The 18,334-nt window shown below is 43.3% G+C and overlaps 1 protein-coding gene across 2 annotated transcripts in view; it reads right to left on the bottom strand.

Annotated features, from left to right (window-relative positions):
* LOC122554744 (volume-regulated anion channel subunit LRRC8A-like) overlaps positions 1-10,276 on the bottom strand; it is a 28,209-nt gene extending 17,933 nt beyond the window's left edge. The window contains exon 1 of one of the 2 annotated variants that reach the window (XM_087990432.1): positions 9,934-10,276. The gene's annotated coding sequence lies outside the window, so the exon portion shown is untranslated. The remainder of the gene's footprint in view (positions 1-9,933) is intronic. The other variant, XM_087990433.1, reaches the window with a different exon arrangement.
* Between the last annotated feature and the right edge of the window lie 8,058 nt (positions 10,277-18,334).

Here is an 18,334-nt window from a genome sequence, read left to right as displayed (position 1 = left end):
AGAAACTGCAGACCACTGTTCACCACAAAGGCACCAACATCCCAGTTTAACAGGACAGGGTTGGAGAGGTAGGTCAGTTTTCCAATATTATAAAGAGACCACATGCTTCAAATGAAGGCAGCTGTCTAGATTTAATAGCTGAGGATTCCAGAAGCTCTTCAGCGGAACAGAGGGAAGAGTTGCCAAATCCAAGAGTGTGACCAGCACAATCTCCCCCAATCCCCAATCTACTCAAGATGTTGCTGCTGAGGTTATTGATGGTGGCCATGTAATGTTGGAGTGCAGCCTGTTTCTGGTAGTGACCTTTGCTCGGGACAATCACTCTTGCTCCCCATAGTAATATGCATCCCTCTACTGTGATCTAGTCTCTCCAGGTCCATAAAGGTTTCAATTCTGATTGTAACGGCCCTTATGTTTCCCCCATTACCACCAGCTGTTTCAGTTTTGACAGGACCAGATCTTTCCACGTCAGATATTGTCAGTGGTGACTGGAAGTCTGTCCAGAAAATTTAAAACCATTATAGACTCGTGCCAGTACCATTGGTGGTCTACCTGCCAGTGGGAAGTAGCTCAGTGCATCCACATTTGCTACTTGGCCTCCCGGACAATGTTGGATTCAATAAAAATAGAGAACAGGAGGATTCCATTCAGCCTTTGAGCCTGTTACACCATTCAATGAGATCATGGCTGATCTGTGTCCAACTCCATATACCTGTCCTTGGCATATATTCCTTAATATCTTTGCTTAACAAAAATGTTTCTGTAACCACTACCACCCTTTGTTTATAGAAGTGCTTCCTAACATCTCCCTAAATGGTCTGGCCCTAATTTTAAGATCATGTCCTCTAGTTCAAGAACGTGGAATAAGGAAAAAGGTTAACTTAATGGTAACTATGTACCTACAATAAAGTGGCAAAGTAGTTAGCTATACTGCCTCTCAGTGCCAGGGTTCCTAGTTTGATTCCAGCCTTAGGTGACTGACTGTGTGGAGTTTGCACGTTCTTGCTGTGTCTGCATGGGTTTCCCCTGGGTGCTCCGGTTTCCTTCTACAGTCCAAAGATGTGTAGTGGATTGGCCAAGCTGAACGAGGGTGTTATGGAGATAGGATAGGGAGCTGGGTTTGGGTGGGATGCTCTTTGGAGGGTCAGTGCAGACTTCCTGCGCTGTAGGGATTCTATGATTCAAAATAATCAGCTTATGTATGGGGAGGTAATGGTCTAGTGGCATTATTACTAGATTACTAACTCAAAAACTTAATTAATGTTCTGGGTTCCCAGGTTCAAATCCCACCATGGCAGATGGTGAATTCTGAATTCAATAAAAAGGATTTGAAATTAAGAATCTACTGATGACCATGAAATCATTCTGATTGTTGGAAAGACCCATCTGATTCACTAATGTCCTTTCGGGAAGGAAATCTGCCATCATTAACTGGCCTGACCCAAGCATGACTCCAGACCCAGACCAAAAGCAATGTGGGCAATTAGTGATGGGCAATAAATGCTGGCCTAACTGGAGATGCCCTCATCCTATGAATGAATAAAACATCTACTGCCAATTCATCGATAGTCACAGGTGAGATGCCGGAAGACTGGAGGTTGGCTAATGTGATACCACTGTTTAAGAAAGGTGGTATGGAAAAGCCAGGGAACTATAGACCAGTGAGCCTGACATTGGTGGTAGGCAAGTTGTTGGAAGGAATCCTGAGGGACAGGATGTACATGTATTTGGAAAGTTAAAGACTGATTAGGGATAGTTAGCATGGCTTTGTGCATGGGATATCATATCTCATGAACTTGTTTGAGTTTTTTTGAAGAAGTAACAAAGAGGATTAATGAGGGCAGAGTGGTGGATGTGATCCATACGGACTTCAGTAAGGCGTTAGACCAGGATCCTCATGGGAGACTGTTTAGCAAGGTTAAATATCATGGAATACGGGGAGAACTAGCCAATTTGATTCAGAACTGGCTCAAAAGTAGAAGACAGAAGGTGGTGGTGGAGGGTTGCTTTTCAGACTGGAGACCTGTGGCCAGTGGAGTGCCACAAGGATCGGTGCTAAGTTCACTTCTTTTCATCATTTATATAAATGATTTATATGTGAACATAGGAGGTATAGTTAGTAAATTTGCAGATGACACCAAAATTGGAGGTGTGATGGACAGCAAAGAGGGTTACTTCAGAGTACTACGGGATCTTGATCAGATGGGCCAAAGGGCTGAGGAGTAGCAGGTGGAGTTTAATTTAGATAAATGCGACATGTTGCATTTTGGAAAAGCAAATCAGAGAAGGACATATACACTTAATGGTAAGGTCATAGGGAGTGTTCCTGAACAAAGAGACCTTGGAGTGCAGGTTCATAGTTCCTTGAAAGTGGAGTCGCAGGTAGATAGGATAGTGAAGAAGGCATTTAGTACGCTTTCCTTTATTGGTCAGACCATTGAGTACAGGAGTTGGGAGATCAAGTTGAGGCAGTACAGGATATTGGTTAGGTAACTTTTGGAATGTTGCATGCAATTCTGGTCTCCTTCCTATTGGAAGAATGTTGTGAAACTTGAAAGGGTTCAGAAAAGATTTACATGGGTCTTGCCAAGGTTGGAGGATTTGAGCTAAAGGAGAGGCTGCAAAAACTGGAGCTGTTTTCCCTGGAGTGTCGGAGAGGTATGGACAGGACAAATCGACAAGGTCTTTTCCCTGGGGTGGGGGAGTCCAGAACTAAAGATCTTAGGTTTAAGGTAGAGGAAAAAGATATAAAAGGGATTTAAGGGGCAACATTTTCACGCAGAGGGTGGTACGTGTATGGAATGAGCTGCCAGAGGAAGTGGTGGAGGCTGGTACAATTGCAACATTTAAGAGGCATTTGGATGGGTATATGAATAGGAAGGGTTTGGAGGGATATGGGCCAAGTGCTGGCAAATGGGATTAGATTAGGTTGGGATAGCTGGTCAGCACAGATGAGTTGGACCGAAGCTCTGTTTCCGTGCTGTACATCTCTATGACTCTATGACTCTAATTGTCAGAAAACCCATCTGCTCAATTAATGTCCTTCAGGGAATGAAAACTGCAGTCGCTCCCTGGCCTTGCCGAAATGTGACTTCTGACCTACAGCAATGTGGTTGACTCTTGACAATTACAATGCATCAAGTCATATTTCTGGGCTCTGAGATTGTTGTTCTGTTGGCAAATATGGCTACAGCAACAACCTGTATTTATATGGTGCCTTTAACATAATAAAACACTTCAGAGGACCATTATCAGGCAAAACTTGGCACTAAGCCACATGTGCAGATTAGGACAATTTCAAGCTACATCAATGGGATAAATCTTAAGGAAGAGGGTGAGTTAGGAGACTGAAAGTGGTGCTTTGAATGACAATAAGTTGTTCAATTTCCAACCAATACATCAGATCTAATAAAAGTAAAATACTATGGATGCTGCAAATCTGAATCAAATATCAAAAATGCTGGAGAAACTCAGCAGGTCTGACAGCATCTGTGGAGAGAGAAACAGTGTTAATATTTCAGTCATATTGGACTCGAAACATTAATAAGGTTGATGTTCCTTGAGTTTGACTTGGGCTTTGTTGCTTCTCTTTCTCCAGAGATGCTGTAAGACCTGCTGAATTACTTCAGCATTATCTGTATTTGCATCAGATCGAAGCTGTGCACTCCTGACACATCCAACAGTGATTGATGGTGGATACTTAAACAGCTCACTGGAGGAGCACACTCCACAAGATCCACAGCATCACAGATGCCAATCTCAGCCAATTCAATTCACTCCACCTGATATCCAGATGATATGCCTGTCAATATTTTACCCTTTGTATTGAGGATGTCAGCTCCAAGACCAGCTTTTCCCAAAGCCAAACTGTTGCTGTACAGCAGCAACACTGGCATCTGCTCAACAATATTCAAAATTACCTTAAAAAAAACCAAAGCACTATAAATGCTGGAAATCAGAAACAAAACAGGAATTACTGGAGAATCTCAGCAGGTCTGGCAGCATCTGTGGAGCAAAAGCAGAGTTAAGGTTTTGGAACTCAAGAAGGGTCACTGGACCTGAAAATGTTCAATTTATGTTTTTGTTGTAAACTATCTAGGTCTATCCTCCCCACCAAATATGAGACAAATCTAACTAGGCCAACTATTGCCCTATCTGTCTGCTCTCAACTATCTGTAAAGTGATGGAAACGGTATTTAATCATGCAAAAAGCAGCACTAACTCAGCAATAACCTGCTCATTAACCCTTGGTCTGTGTTCCACCGGGGCCATTTGACTCCTGACCTTTTAGCAATCTCAGTCCAAACTTGGGCAAAACAGCTGAATCCTGGAGGGGAGTTGAGCGTGAAGCTCCCTGACATTAAGGTAGCATTTGAGTGAGTGTGGCATCGAGGTGTTCCAGCAAAACTGGACTCATTGGCTTTAGGGAGAAACCCTCCAGTGTTAGCCTCAGAAGGAAATGGAGGTGGGGGCCATTGACTATTTTCTGTAAGAAATAGATTCTTAATCGGCAAGGACATCAAGGATTATTTAGAATAAATGGGAATGTGGAATTGAAACACAAACAGATCAATTTTGATGTTATTGATTGGCAGATCAGGCTTAAGGGGCCAAATGGCAGCATTTTATTCTTATTTTGTATGTTTGCACACTTGCATAATCAGCACAAATGAACATTACTGTGATGTTTGGAGGTCAAGCATCACAATCCCAGGACGTTCCTGCAGGAGTTCCTCAGGGGAGTGCCTAAAAATCTTCAGCTGCTTCATCAATGACTGTCCTTCCTTCATAAGGTCAGAGATGAGGATGTTCACTGATGATTATACAGTGTACAGCACCTGGACAATATCCAGGCTTGGCCTAATCAATGGTGAGTAACATTTACATCACACAAGTGCCAGGCAACGGCCATCTTGAACAAGAGAGAATCTAACCATTGCTCCATGAAATTCAATGGCAACACTGAATTCCCACAATCAACATTTTTAGGTTACTATTGACCAGAAACTGAACTGGACCAGTCATATAATACATGGGCAGCACAGTGGCTCAGTGGTTAGCACTGCTCCCTCACAACGCCAGGGACCTGGGTTTAATTCCTGCCTTGGGCGACTGTTTGTGTGGAGTTTGCACATTCTGCCCATATCTGCATGGCTTTCCCCTGGGTGCTCCGGTTTCTTCCCACAATACAAAGATGTGCAGGTTAGGTGAATTGGCCATGATAAATTGCCCATAGGGTTAAGTGCATTAGTCAGGAATAAATATAGGGTAGGGGAATGGGTCTGGGTGGGTTACTCTTTGAAGGGTCGGTGTGGACATGTTGGGCGGAAGGGCCTGTTTCCATACTGTAGGGAATCTAATCAGTAACATATCACAACTGCACAAGCAGGTCAGAATTTAGGAATCCTGCAGCAAGTAACTCATCCTGACTTCCCAAAGCCCATCCATCACCTTACAAGGTGAAATCAGGACATGAGTTACTTGCTGCAGGATTCCTAAATTCTGACCTGCTTGTGATGGAATACTCAGTACATGCCTAGATGTGTGTAACTACAACAATACTCAAGAAGATCAGGACCATCTGAGACAAAGCAGCCTGCTTATAGACACCTTGTTCATCAAGTTAAACCTTTGTTCCCTCCAGCATCAATGCACAGTGGTCACAATGTGTGCTATCAACAAGATGCACTGCAGCAATTTTATAGCCTCTTTAGACAATCCCATCTAAACCAGGAACCACTCCCCATCGAGAAAGACAAGGGCATCTGATTCAGGGAAATAACACAAACTGTTGGTTTCCCTCCAGGCCAAACACTGTCCTGACTTGGAAATGTGTCGCTGTTCCTTTATTGTCACTGAATTAAAATCCTGGAATGCCCTCCCTAAAGGCATTGTGTGTCTACCTTCACCAAATGGACAGAATCGGTTCAAGAAGACAGCTCGCTACCACCTACTCAAGGATAATTAAGCGTGAGCAAGAAACACTGGCCTAGTCAGAATTGTCTGCTTCCTGAAAAAGAATAACTTTTAAAAGAATAGGCTTTTGAACACATTTTATCAATTTGATCCATCAAGAAGTAATGAGATGAATAATATTAATCTTTTTAAAGTGGTGGTCAAAAGAAGCATACTAATCAGTGACACTATTCCTCTTGTAGATCTGTTTTATTTATATGTCTGAGCTGTTATGTATACTGTCTTTTAACTGTTATAATACAGTTACTTCAGTGTAACACACAGGCATCATGCAGGACTAATGCCCAAATTCCAAGGGTGTAGCGTGAATCAAAACTCTTCAGAGCCAGAGGCAAGATTGCCACCAACAGAGTTGGTTTGGCATGCTATCAATCATTTTATTTAGAGCAGTGATGTCCCAAACTTTCTCCCAGTCTGATCCCATTTTCTTCGCTCTGGCTTTGTGGGACCTCTTGAGTGAAAACTAAGAGGAGATGTTGAGCCAGAGGAAGTTGTACTGGACCGTTACCTCTTGAAGAGGGTTACAAAGTAAAGTGTGAGAGGTTTTGATGAAAAAGCAGTGTTTCTCCAGAAATAAACAAATCCTCTGACCTATGATGGGAATTGTCTCACAGAAGCAATCAGACTTCAGAGAACTGTCCATTAAGACCATGATGTGGAGATGCCAATGTTGGACTGGGGTGGACAAAATTAAAAATCACACAACACCAGGTTATAGTCCAACAGGTATAGTTGGAAATACTAGCTTTCGGAGCACTGATCCTCCATCAACCACCTGATGAAGGAGCAGCTCTCCGAAAGCTAGTACTTCCAAATAAACATGTTGGACTAAAACCTGTTGCTGTGTCATTAAGACCATGTCCACAAATAAAAATAAAAGGAAAGCCTTTGACAGCTTAATACAGCTGTCAGAAATCAGTCCAAGCTCTATGGCAACCCATTGCTGCCTTGAAGCCTGTGAACCCAAGATTTCACCTTGTGAACCCAATGGGGATTAAGACATGCATTTTGTTTTATTTGTAGGATGTAAATGCCATTGGTTAATACTGATCCCTAATTGCCTTAAGTCAACCAAATTGCTGTGGGCCTGGAGTCATGTGTAGGCCAGACCAGGTAAGCATGGCCGACTCCCTTCCCTTAAGAAAGGGCATTCACGAACCAGATGGCTTTGTATAATAGTGCTTCCACAGTTACCATGGGCTGCAGCGGTTCAAGAAGGCAGCTCACCATAACCTTCTCAAGGGCAAATGGGGACAGGCAATAAATGCTGACCCAGCCAGTGATGCCTATGTCTCATGAGTGAATAAGAAAAAATAAAATTAGAATTGTTTTTTATGAAATTCCAGATTTGTATGTTCAATGGTGCAATACCTTAGCAGGGATGACAGTGGAGGAACAATGTGGATATTTATGGGTATAATGCAGAAGATGTAGGATCAGTTCATTCCAAAAAGGAAGAAAGATCCTATGAGGAGGCAGGGGTGGCCGTGGCTGACGTGGGAAGTTAAGAAGCATATAAAGTCAAAAGAGAAAAAGTATAACATAGCAAAGATAAGTGGAAAAACGGAGGACTGGGAAGCTTTTAAAGAACAACAGAGGATTACTAAGAAGGAAATACGCAGAGAAAAAATGAAGTACGAAGGTAAGCAGGCCAAAAATATAAAGGAGGATAGTAAAAGCTTTTTTAGGTATGTGAAAGGGGAAAAAAATGGTTAAGACTAAAATTGGGCCCTTGAAGACAGAAACAGGGAAATATATTACGGGGAACAAAGAAATGGCAGAAGAGCTGAATTGGTACTTCAGATCTGTGTTCACTGGGGGAGACACAAGCAATCTCCCTGAGGTAACAGTGGCTGAAGGACCTGAACTGAAGGGAATTTATATTTGTCAGGAATTGGTGTTGGAGGGACTGTTAGGTCTGAGGGCTGATAAGTCCCTGGGGCCTGATGGTCTACATCCCAGGGTACTGAAAGAGGTGGCTCGAGAAATTGTGGATGCATTGTTGATTATTTTCCAGAGTTTGATAGATTCAGGATCAGTTCCTGCAGATTGAAGGGTGGCTAATGTTGTACCACTTTTTAAGTAAGGAGCGAGAGAGAAAGCAGGAAATTATAGGCCAGTTTGTCTGACCTCAGTAGTGGGAAAGATGCTGGAGTCAATTATAAAGGATGGAATTACGACACATCTGGATAGCAGTAACAGGATAGGTCAGAGTCAGCATGGATTTATGAAGGGGAAATCATGCTTGACTAATCTTCTGGAATTTTTTGAGGATGTAACTCTGAAGATGGACAAGGGAGATTCCAGTGGATGTAGTGTACCTGGACTTTCAGAAAGCCTTTGATAAAATCCGACATAGGAGGTTAGTGAGCAAAATTAGGGCACATGGTATTGGGGGCAAAGTACTGACTTGGATTGAAAATTGGTTGGCTGCCAGGAAACAACGAGTAGTGATAAACGGCTCCCTTTCGGAATGGCAGGCGGTGACCAGTGGGGTACTTCAGGGATCAGTGCTGGGACCACAGCTTTTTACAATATATATTAATGATATAGAAGATGGTATTAGTAATAACATTAGCAAATTTGCTGATGATACTAAGCTGGGTGGCAGGGTGAAATGTGAGGAGGATGTTAGGAGATTACAGGGTGACCTGGACAGGTTAGGTGAGTGAACAGATGCATGGCAGATGCAGTTTAATGTGGATAAATGTATGGTTATCCACTTTGGTGGCAAGAACAGGAAGGCGGATTACTACCTCAATGGAGTCAAGTTAGGTAAAGGGGCAGTACAAAGAGATCTGGGTGTTCTTGTACACCAGTCAATGGAGGTAAGCATGCAAGTACAGCAGGTAGTGAAGAAAGCTAATAGCATGCTGGCTTTCATAACAAGAGGGATTGAGTATAGAAGCAAAGAGGTGCTTCTGCAGCTGTACAGGGCCCTGGTGAGACTGCACCTAGAATATTGTGTGCAGTTCTGGTCTCCAAATTTGAGGAAAGACATTCTAGCTATTGAGGGAGTGCAGCATTGGTTCACGAGGTCAATTCCTGGAATGGCAGGACTATCTTATGTTGAAAGATTGGAGCGACTGGGATTGTATACTCTTGAGTTTAGAAGACTGAGAGGGGATCTGATTGAGACATATAAGATTATTAAAGGATTGGACACTTTGGAGGCAGGAAACATGTTTCCGCTGATGGGTGAGTCCTGAACCAGAGGACACAGCTTAAAAATAAGGGGTAGGCCATTTAGGACAGAGATGAGGAGAAACTTCTTCACCCAGAGAGTGGTGGCTGTGTGGAATGCTCTGCCCCAGAAGGCAGTGGAGGCCCAGTCTCTGGATTCGTTTAAGAAAGAGTTGGATAGAGCTCTCAAGGATAGTGGAATCAAGGGTTATGGAAATAAGACAGGAACAGGATACTGATTGAGGATGATCAGCCATGATCATAATGAATGGTGGTGCAGACTCGAAGGGCAGAATGGCCTACTCCTGCACCTATTGTCTATTGTCTATTCACATCAAATTTCATCAGTTGCTGCAACAGGATTTAAACCCACTTCCTCCAGAACATTAGCTGAGGGCTTGTGACATTGGATCTGCTCCAACACCTCTATGTATTTAGGGAAGTCTGATTTACAGGCTGTCTCTTGGAAATAATACAAGACAAATACTTAAATTGGTGGAAGCCAGCAGCAGCCTGCCATCCAATTAATTCCCATCATTTCACTGACAATGCATTATTTCTATAATCCTGCAGGAGGAAATAATAGAAAAAGTAAAAGACTACAAGTGGCATTGATGTGACAACATGACAACACTCACTCCTCTGTCTTAAACATTGTGGCTTGCCAGGATTAATAAAACTGACATGAACCATAACTTGTACTTCAACATCTGCCTGCCCATCAAAGAAAGTCTTAATATAGCACACAATTGATGAATCCTCAAGCAGCCTTACCTGAAGAATAGTTTAGAATATGAAGAGATTAGAAAATCAAGGCTGTTTACTTTTTATGGAATGGTTCCATCATCAGCCAGGGTGTTGTAGGTACTATTCATGGACCTCATAGTGACATTTTTCAGCAGTGGATTGAATCAAAAGCCTCTCTGCATCGTGGCGGTAGAGATTACAATCCAAAACAGCAAGCACAAAACATCCTTCGAAACTCTACAACATATATTCGACCTGGGGGGGTTGAAACAATGGCCATCATGGTTTCAAATGAACATCCCCTACTCTCCCAACCTCAGTGTCTTCAGGATTAGTTTTAGATGATGTTAGAGTTCTGGAGCTTCAGCAATCGATCCATTCACCCTGATGTCAGATTCATTGTGACATCACTGTGTTATAAGTATCTGATGTGAAACTAAACATAGCGACGGGATCCACTGACATCAGCTTAGATTTAAACAGTGAATACGTCCTGTTTCTTTGACTGACGGGAGCTTGGTGCCTCCTTCCCTATCCCTTTCATGACAGAAACTTGCACTTCCCTTTAGAAATCCTGAGAAAACTAAATTAGTCACAGAAAACTCTTTCTTCCCCTCCCACTTTTCTGGTTTTCCAACATGTCAGGAGTAATATGGCTGACCTCTTCCCTGTGGTCAGTCCCATTCTTCCATCTACTGTAGTTGGAAGTATAGAGGGAACACTGTTTATACACCTAGACAACACTTAGACAAGCTACACCAGTAAACTACAAGCCAGTCCATTCACAGAAAAGGGTCCAAGGTGAATGTGACTAGATCAGGTTCAGCTGCCTCAGTGACAGTGGCTGCTATCTTAAAGTAAGTTTAACAACATTGGGAAAAATTCTAGAAGGTTCCTGTCAAACCTAAATGAACACCCAACAATCCACCCCATAATCAGTGCAAACGCCTTTCTTTGTGTCTTAGAGGAGATCTGTAAATTTCAAGTTCTTGCTCTTTTTTCATTCACAGAATGAGAGTATCGTTGGCTAGGCCAGTATTTATTGCCCATTCCTAATTGCCCAGGAGGCAGTCAAGAGTCTACCACATTTCTGCGGGTGTGGAGTCACATGTAGGACAGACCAGGTAAGGATGGTAATTTCCTTCCCTAAAGGACATTAGTGAACCAAGTGAGTTTTGCTAACAATCAACAATGGTCATCATTAGACTCCTAATTCTAGATATTTATTGTATTCAAATTCCACCATATGGGGGACTTGAACCTGGATCTCCAGACCATTACCTGGGTCTCTTGGTTACCAGTCCAGCAATAATACCACTAAATTCATTGCCTCCCAAATCTTGTTGCTGATTCCTAGGCATTGAGGCAAGGTTACTCCCAGTGCAGGATGTCTACAATTTGTTGTTGCAAAGTAATGAACTGCCCCTTCCCCTCTGTTAATCAACCAATGCCAGCATGTCTTCCTCATTGTTGGGACGAGACCTCAAATCTAATTCTGGGCCATGCTCATACCCATCTTTGCAGCAACAATGAATCCTGCTGAAGACTCCCGACAGCCATTTTTGTGGCAGAACCTGTTCTTTCTGTGGTGACTGTAGCCCACCATTTGTTTGCCCTCTCAGTCTCCCAAACTTACCTCTAACAAGGTAAGAGGTGGGCGGCACGGTGGCACAGTGGTTAGCACTGCTGCCTCACAGCGCCAGAGACCCGGGTTCAATTCCCGACTCAGGCGACTGACTGTGTGGAGTTTGCACATTCTCCCCGTGTCTGCGTGGGTTTCCTCCGGGTGCTCCGGTTTCCTCCCACAGTCATAAAGATGTGCGGGTTAGGTGAATTGGCCATGCTAAATTGCCCGTAGTGTTAGGTTAAAAGGGGTAAATGTAGGGGTATGGGTGGGTTGCGCTTTGGCGGGTCAGTGTGGACTTGTTGGGCCGAAGGGCCTGTTTCCACACTGTAAGTAATCTAAAAAAAAAGATACACCAGTACTATCAGCTTGGAGCCCAGTTACAAGTGGAGTTCCGCAGGGATCAGTTCTGGGTCCTCTGCTGCTTGTAATTTTTATTAATGACTTGGAAGAGGAAGTTGAAGGGTGGGTCAGTAAATTTGCAGACGATACGAAGATTGGTGGAGTTATGGATAGTGAGGAGGGCTGTTGTTGGCTGCAAAGGGACTTAGGTGCAGAGCTGGGCTGAGGAGTGGCAGGTGGAGTTCAACCCTGTCAAGTGTGAGGTTGTCCATTTTGGAAGGACAAATAAGAATGCGGAATACAGGGTTAACGGTAGGGTTCTTAGTAAGGTGGAGGAGCAGAGGGATCTTGGGGTGTATGTTCATAGATCTTTGAAAGTTGCCACTCAGGGGGATAGAGCTTGTAAGAAGGCCTATGGTGTATTAGCGTTCATTAGCAGAGGGATTGAATTCAAAAGACATGAGGTGATGTTGCAGCTGTATAGGACCTTGGTAAGACCACATTTGGAGTACTGTGTGCAGTTCTGGTCACCTCATTTTAGGAAAGATGTGGAAGCTTTGGAGAGGGTGCAGAGGAGATTTACCAGGATGTTGCCTGGAATGGAGAATAGGTCAAACGAGGATAGGTTGAGAGTGCTAGGCCTTTTCTCATTGGAACGGCGAAGGATGAGGGGTGGCTTGATAGAGGTTTATAAGATGATCAGGGGAATAGATAGAGTAGACAGTCAGAGACTTTTTCCCCGGGTACAACAGAGTGTTACAAGGGGACATAAATTTAAGGTGAAGGGTGGAAGGTATAGGGGGTATGTCAGGGGTAGGTTCTTTACCCAGAGAGTGGTGGGGGCACGGAATGCGCTGCCTGTGGGAGTGGCAGAGTCAGAATCATTGGTGACCTTTAAGCGGCAATTGGATAGGTACATAGATGGGTGCTTAAGCTAGGACAAATGTTCGGCACAACATCGTGGGCCAAAGGGCCTGTTCTGTGCTGTATTGTTCTATGTTCTAAATGGGACACTTCTAGGGACTATCAAGGAAATTTCTTTCAAAATAAAACAAAAATCCAGAGGTCTGCTTGACAGATATCCTGTCTGCTTAGGCCAGGTAACATCTCCTCCTTGGTGTAGTGTAGGTAAAATCATCTTGAACTTGATTGCTTGAGCTCCAATAATTTTAAGACTTTACAGTCGGGTTAATTCTGACTTTGCATAATTGAGGGTACATCTCTCCCTGTTTTACTCCCATTGGCTTCCCTGAGACATACCAAGGAGTCAAGCTTGCTTCTATTAAACTAACTCACTTCCCTTTCAATTTATGGCGGGGAGCAATTGCCACCAGTTACTTTAGGTGCTCAAGGATCTCCATGGGAGCCATATTGAAATCTTGAGGTGAAATGTTGCTTTAGAATGCATCGAGTGAGACACCATCCTATAATGGTTCAAAGCTTGCACCAACAATGCCTACCCCACACAAAGGAGTTGATGGCAACTTAAAATATCTGTTAATGCTAATAAACCATGACAATGTGGACAGCAGCTGTCTTAACCGACCAGTATCGGAGACTTTATGACACATCCCCGAGGTGGGTGGGACTTGAATACACACCTTCCAACTCAAAGGAAGGGATGCTACCAAACGAACGAAGGGACTGGGCGGCAAACTTCACCTCATGGAGAAAGTAAGGACTGCAGATGCTAGAGATTCGAGTCAAAAAGCGTGGCACTGGAAAAGCACAGCAGGTCAGGGAGCGTCCAAGGAACAAGAGAGTCTACGTTTTGAGCATCAATGAAGAGCTTTTCCAGACTTCACTTCATGGCCTGGTTGAGAATGAGCGAGTTGTTTGAGGATTTCAAGTAAGTATGTCATGGGATGCAGCCTTGAAAGATTGGGATGATTGTCTTGTTTTGAGATCCTCACCCTTATGGCCAGCCTGAAATGTGGGTTGGGCACCTAAGTGTGCCAATGGCAGAGTCCAAGCTGGAAGTGGCTTTTTGAGGAGGCACTGAACTCACACGCAGTTCTGCCATCAACACCTACCAATTGAATAGAGCGTCTGGTTTTGATCCTGTGGAAGCTGGTCACTGTGGGTAGCCTAGCTGAGCAGATACCACATCACCTAAAGAACCCATGTGAGATGGGAGGCATGAATTGTGGAAGAATGTCCTTAATTAATACTTAATGGGAATCATCTTGAAAGTTTCATTGCAAGTCAACTAGAATGTTCCATACATTCAGTAGAAGTGGATGCATGGAACCCACACAAATACCTTCACAAAAACCTATCTCTCAATCTATCCAATCAATATATGAGTGGCCAGGTAGCTGATTCAGTACCTTACAGCAAATTCAAATTATGGTCAGTGTTGTCTAAGGCACTTGTATCTGAAAGGGCTAACCAACAAAATGCAAGACGCTCTGCCCATCAGAATACAAAGCAATTTTCCTGGGAGGAGCTAACCAGAATTGTGTGTGTCCTGTGAGTTCAGCATCTCCACCAGGAGTCTATCTAGGGTTTCTCAAATGCTTCCAGTAACCAACACCTACAAGAGTTAAGAACAAATAGACCCAAGACTGTAAGGAAAAATAAGATTTGCAAACAGGGATGTTTATTAGCACAGTGTCCACTTAGCATCAATTTCACCCAAAGAGAGTAATCGAGTCATAGAGATGTACAGCATGGAAACAGACCGTTCGGTCCAACTTGTCTATGCTGACTAGATATCCCAACCCAATCTAGTCCCACCTGCCAGCACCCGGCCCATATCCCTCCAAACCCTTCCTATCCATATAGCCATCCAGATGCCTTTTAAATGTTGCAATTGTACCAGCCTCCACCACTTCATCTGGCAGCTCATTCCATACACGTACCACCCTCTGCATGAAATAATTGCCCATTAGGTCTCTTTTATATCTTTCCTCTCTCACCCTAAACCTATGCCCTCTAGTTCTGGACTCCCCCACCCCAGAGAAAAAACTTTGTCTATTTATCCTATCCATGCCCCTCATGATTTTGTAAACCTCTATAAAGTCACCCCCTCAGCCTCCGACGCTCCAGGGAAAACAGCCCTAGCTTATTCAACCTCTCCCTATAGCTCAAATTCTCCAACCCTGGAAACATCCTTGTAAATCTTTTCTGAACCCTTTCAAGTTTCACAACATCTTTCCGATAGGAAGGAGACCAGAATTGCACGCAATATTCCAACAGTGGTCTAACCAATGTCCTGTACAGTTGCAACATGACCTCCCAATTCCTGTACTCAATACTCTGACCAATAAAGGAAAGCATACCAAATACCTTCTTCACTTTCGAGGAGCTATGAACCTGTTCTCCAAGGTCTTTTTGTTCAGCAACACCCCCTAGGACCTTACCATTAAGTGTATAAATCCTGCTAAGATTTGCTTTCCCAAAATGCAGCACCTCACATTTATCTAAATTAAACGCCAATAAAAAAATGTTTATTTCTTTATCCAGAAAAATATTTTTTTTATTTTGAAAAAAAATCATATTGAAAAAGCAAGCTGTTCTATAACCGTGTGGTAACCACAAATTCAATTCTCATTACGGTCGATTGTTTGTGTCCTATTGTCTTACTGGCACCACAATCTCTCTAAGATCCACCCATGTTATTGAGAACAAAGACATGGACATGTTGTCTTCACCTTGGCTGCACAAGAGGTTTGTGCTATGAGTGCTTCCTGTACTGAGAATAGACATTCAAGTCCACAAACCTATTTTTGAAACCTCTGAATTATAATTCACCTTGGACTATCTGAACACTGACGCCAAAGCAATGTTTCAGACAGGACTTCCTTTTGTAATTTGTGAAAGGCTTGGTGAATTGTACACAGCTTTCTACAACGGTCAGAGGAACAGACATATTAAAGGAAAGAAACAATCATCTGTCCTGTGTTGGCAATGATTTCTGATATCGGTCCTGTCTCAAGTCTTAATTGAGGAATTTTATGTAGGCAAAAGAAGTTTGTGCAAACATCGCAACTTTTTCATAAAAGGGATAATGGAGACAGCCAATCTCTGCTGCATTCCGATGGCAACCCCCTAACCAATCAACATTGACCTACCTGGTCTGAAAATTAAAATTGACAGCTGACTGTTCTCGCTGCATCACCGAACCAATGAAAGTCCATCCAATCAGCACCTTCTTCTCATGCTGTATAAAATATTGTCACTTTTATCAAGTCTATTCTCTGTGTCCAAGTCCTGATGGGTGCAAAACAAAAAGCTTCAAAGTTTTGTCTTAGCAATCTTAGCTGCACTTTTTAAAAAGTATTGGACAGAAGTGTGCAAATTGTACAACTATTACCTTCACGCAAATGCGCCCAAATTTCGATTTCCAACTTCTGTAATTGATTTATTCGGGCTGTCTCTTCTATTGTGTGCTGTATGCAGGTGAGGATATTAGAGATCTTTGTAAACAGGGGCAGTCAATGGATATCCTTAACCATAATAGCTTATATCCATTCAGCCCTTTAACAGTATGAAACATTCCAGAACATTTAGAACTTTAATCCCAGCATTTTAAAACAAGAAGTGACACAAAGTGACATAAGGCGAAATTGGATAGAATGTTGTCTTTGTTTTAGATTAGAGTCATACAGTCATAGAGTCATAGAGTCCGACAGCATGGAGACAGGCCTTTGGCCCAAACTGGTCCATGCCGACCAAAATGTCCAGCTATGCTAACCCCATTTTCCTGCACTTGGCCCATATCCTTCTAATCCTTTCCTATCTGTGTGTTTGTCCAAATGTCTTTTAAATGTTGTTACAATACCCATCTCAAACACTTCCATTGACAGCTCATTCATATGCGTACCACCCTCTGTCTAAAAAGTTACTCCTCAGGTTCCCTTTTATTCCTATCCCTCTAACGTTAAACTAATGCTCTGGTCCTTGATTCCTCAGCTCTGGGAAAAAGACTGAGTGCATTCACCCTATCCATGATCTTATACACCTCTATAAGATCCTCTCTCAGTCTCCTACACTCTAAGGAAAAAAGTCCTAGTTTTTCCAATCTCTCCCTATAACTCAGACCATTGAGTCCAGGTAACATCCTTGTAAATTTCTTCTGCACTCTTTCCAGTTTAATAACATCCTTCCTGTAGCAAGGTGACCAAACTGAACACAATATTCCAAGTGCAGCCTTCACCAACATCCTGTATAATTGCAACATAACTTCCCAACTTCTATATTCAGTGCCCTGACTGATGAAGGCCAGTGTGCCGAAAGCCTTCTTCGCTGTCCTGCTGAATCTACTTTCAGAAAACTGTGCACCTGAACTCCAAAATCCCTATGTTCCACCCCACTCCTTTAGGCCCTACCATTCACCATGAACTCCTAGCTTGATTTGACTTTACAAAATGCAACCTCACACTTATCTACGTTAAACTCCATTTGCCATTTTTTTGGCCCACGTCCCCAGCTGATCAAGTTCCTGCTGCAATTTCTGATAACCTTCCTCACTGTCCACGGTACTGCCTGTTTTAGTGTCATCTACAAAATTACTAATCATGCCTTGTACATTCTCATCCAAATCATTGATATAGATAACAAGCAGTAATGGACCCAGCATTGACCCTGAGGCACTCCACTAGTCACAGGCCTCCATTCTGACAAGCATCCTTCCACTATTATCCTCTGCCTCCTATCATCAAGCCAATTTTGTATCAATTTGCCAGCTCCCCCTGGATTCCATGTGATCTAACCTTCAGTGCAGCCTACCATGTGGAACCTTACCAAAGGCCTTACTGAAATCCATATAGACTATGTCTACTGACCTGCCCTTGTCAACCTTCCTGGTCACTTAATCAGTGAACCCTAACAAGTTTGTAAGGCATGATTTCCTACTCACAAAGCCACACTGACTACTCCTAATCAAACTCTGTTTTTCCAAATGCATGTATATCTTATCCCTCAGAATCTTCTCAAGTAACTTGGGCGGCACGGTGGCACAGTGGTTAGCACTGCTGCCTCACAGCGCCAGAGACCCGGGTTCAATTCCCGCCTCAGGCGACTCTCTGTGTGGAGTTTGCACATTCTCCCCGTGGCTGCGTGGGTTTCCTCCGGGTGCTCCGGTTTCCTCCCACAATCCAAAAATGTGCAGGTTAGGTGAATTGGCCATGCTAAATTGCCCATAGTGTTAGGTGAAGGGGTAAACGTAGGAGTATGGGTCTGGGTGGTATACGCTTCGGCGGGTCGGTGTGGACTTGTTGGGCCGAAATGCCTGTTTCCACACTGTAAGTAATCTACGTAATCTAATCTAATCTAATTTACCCACCACAGATGTTAAACTTACTGATCTATAGTTCCCAGGCTTTTCTTTGCAGCCATTTTTGAATAATGGCACATTCGCTACCCTCCAGCCTTCCAGGACCTCACCCATGGCTAGTGATGATGCAAAAATATCAGCCAGGGCCCCATAATTTCTTCTCAAGCCTCTTGCAGTGTTCT

The sequence above is a fragment of the Chiloscyllium plagiosum genome, unplaced genomic scaffold (genome assembly GCF_037043375.1).
Source record: "Chiloscyllium plagiosum isolate Xiang-an unplaced genomic scaffold, Cpla_swu_hap1 HiC_scaffold_9, whole genome shotgun sequence".
Classification (NCBI taxonomy): Eukaryota; Metazoa; Chordata; class Chondrichthyes; order Orectolobiformes; family Hemiscylliidae; genus Chiloscyllium; species Chiloscyllium plagiosum.
The sequence above is the reverse complement of the archived record's forward strand: the minus strand, read 5'-3'. Positions and strand labels throughout refer to the sequence as shown.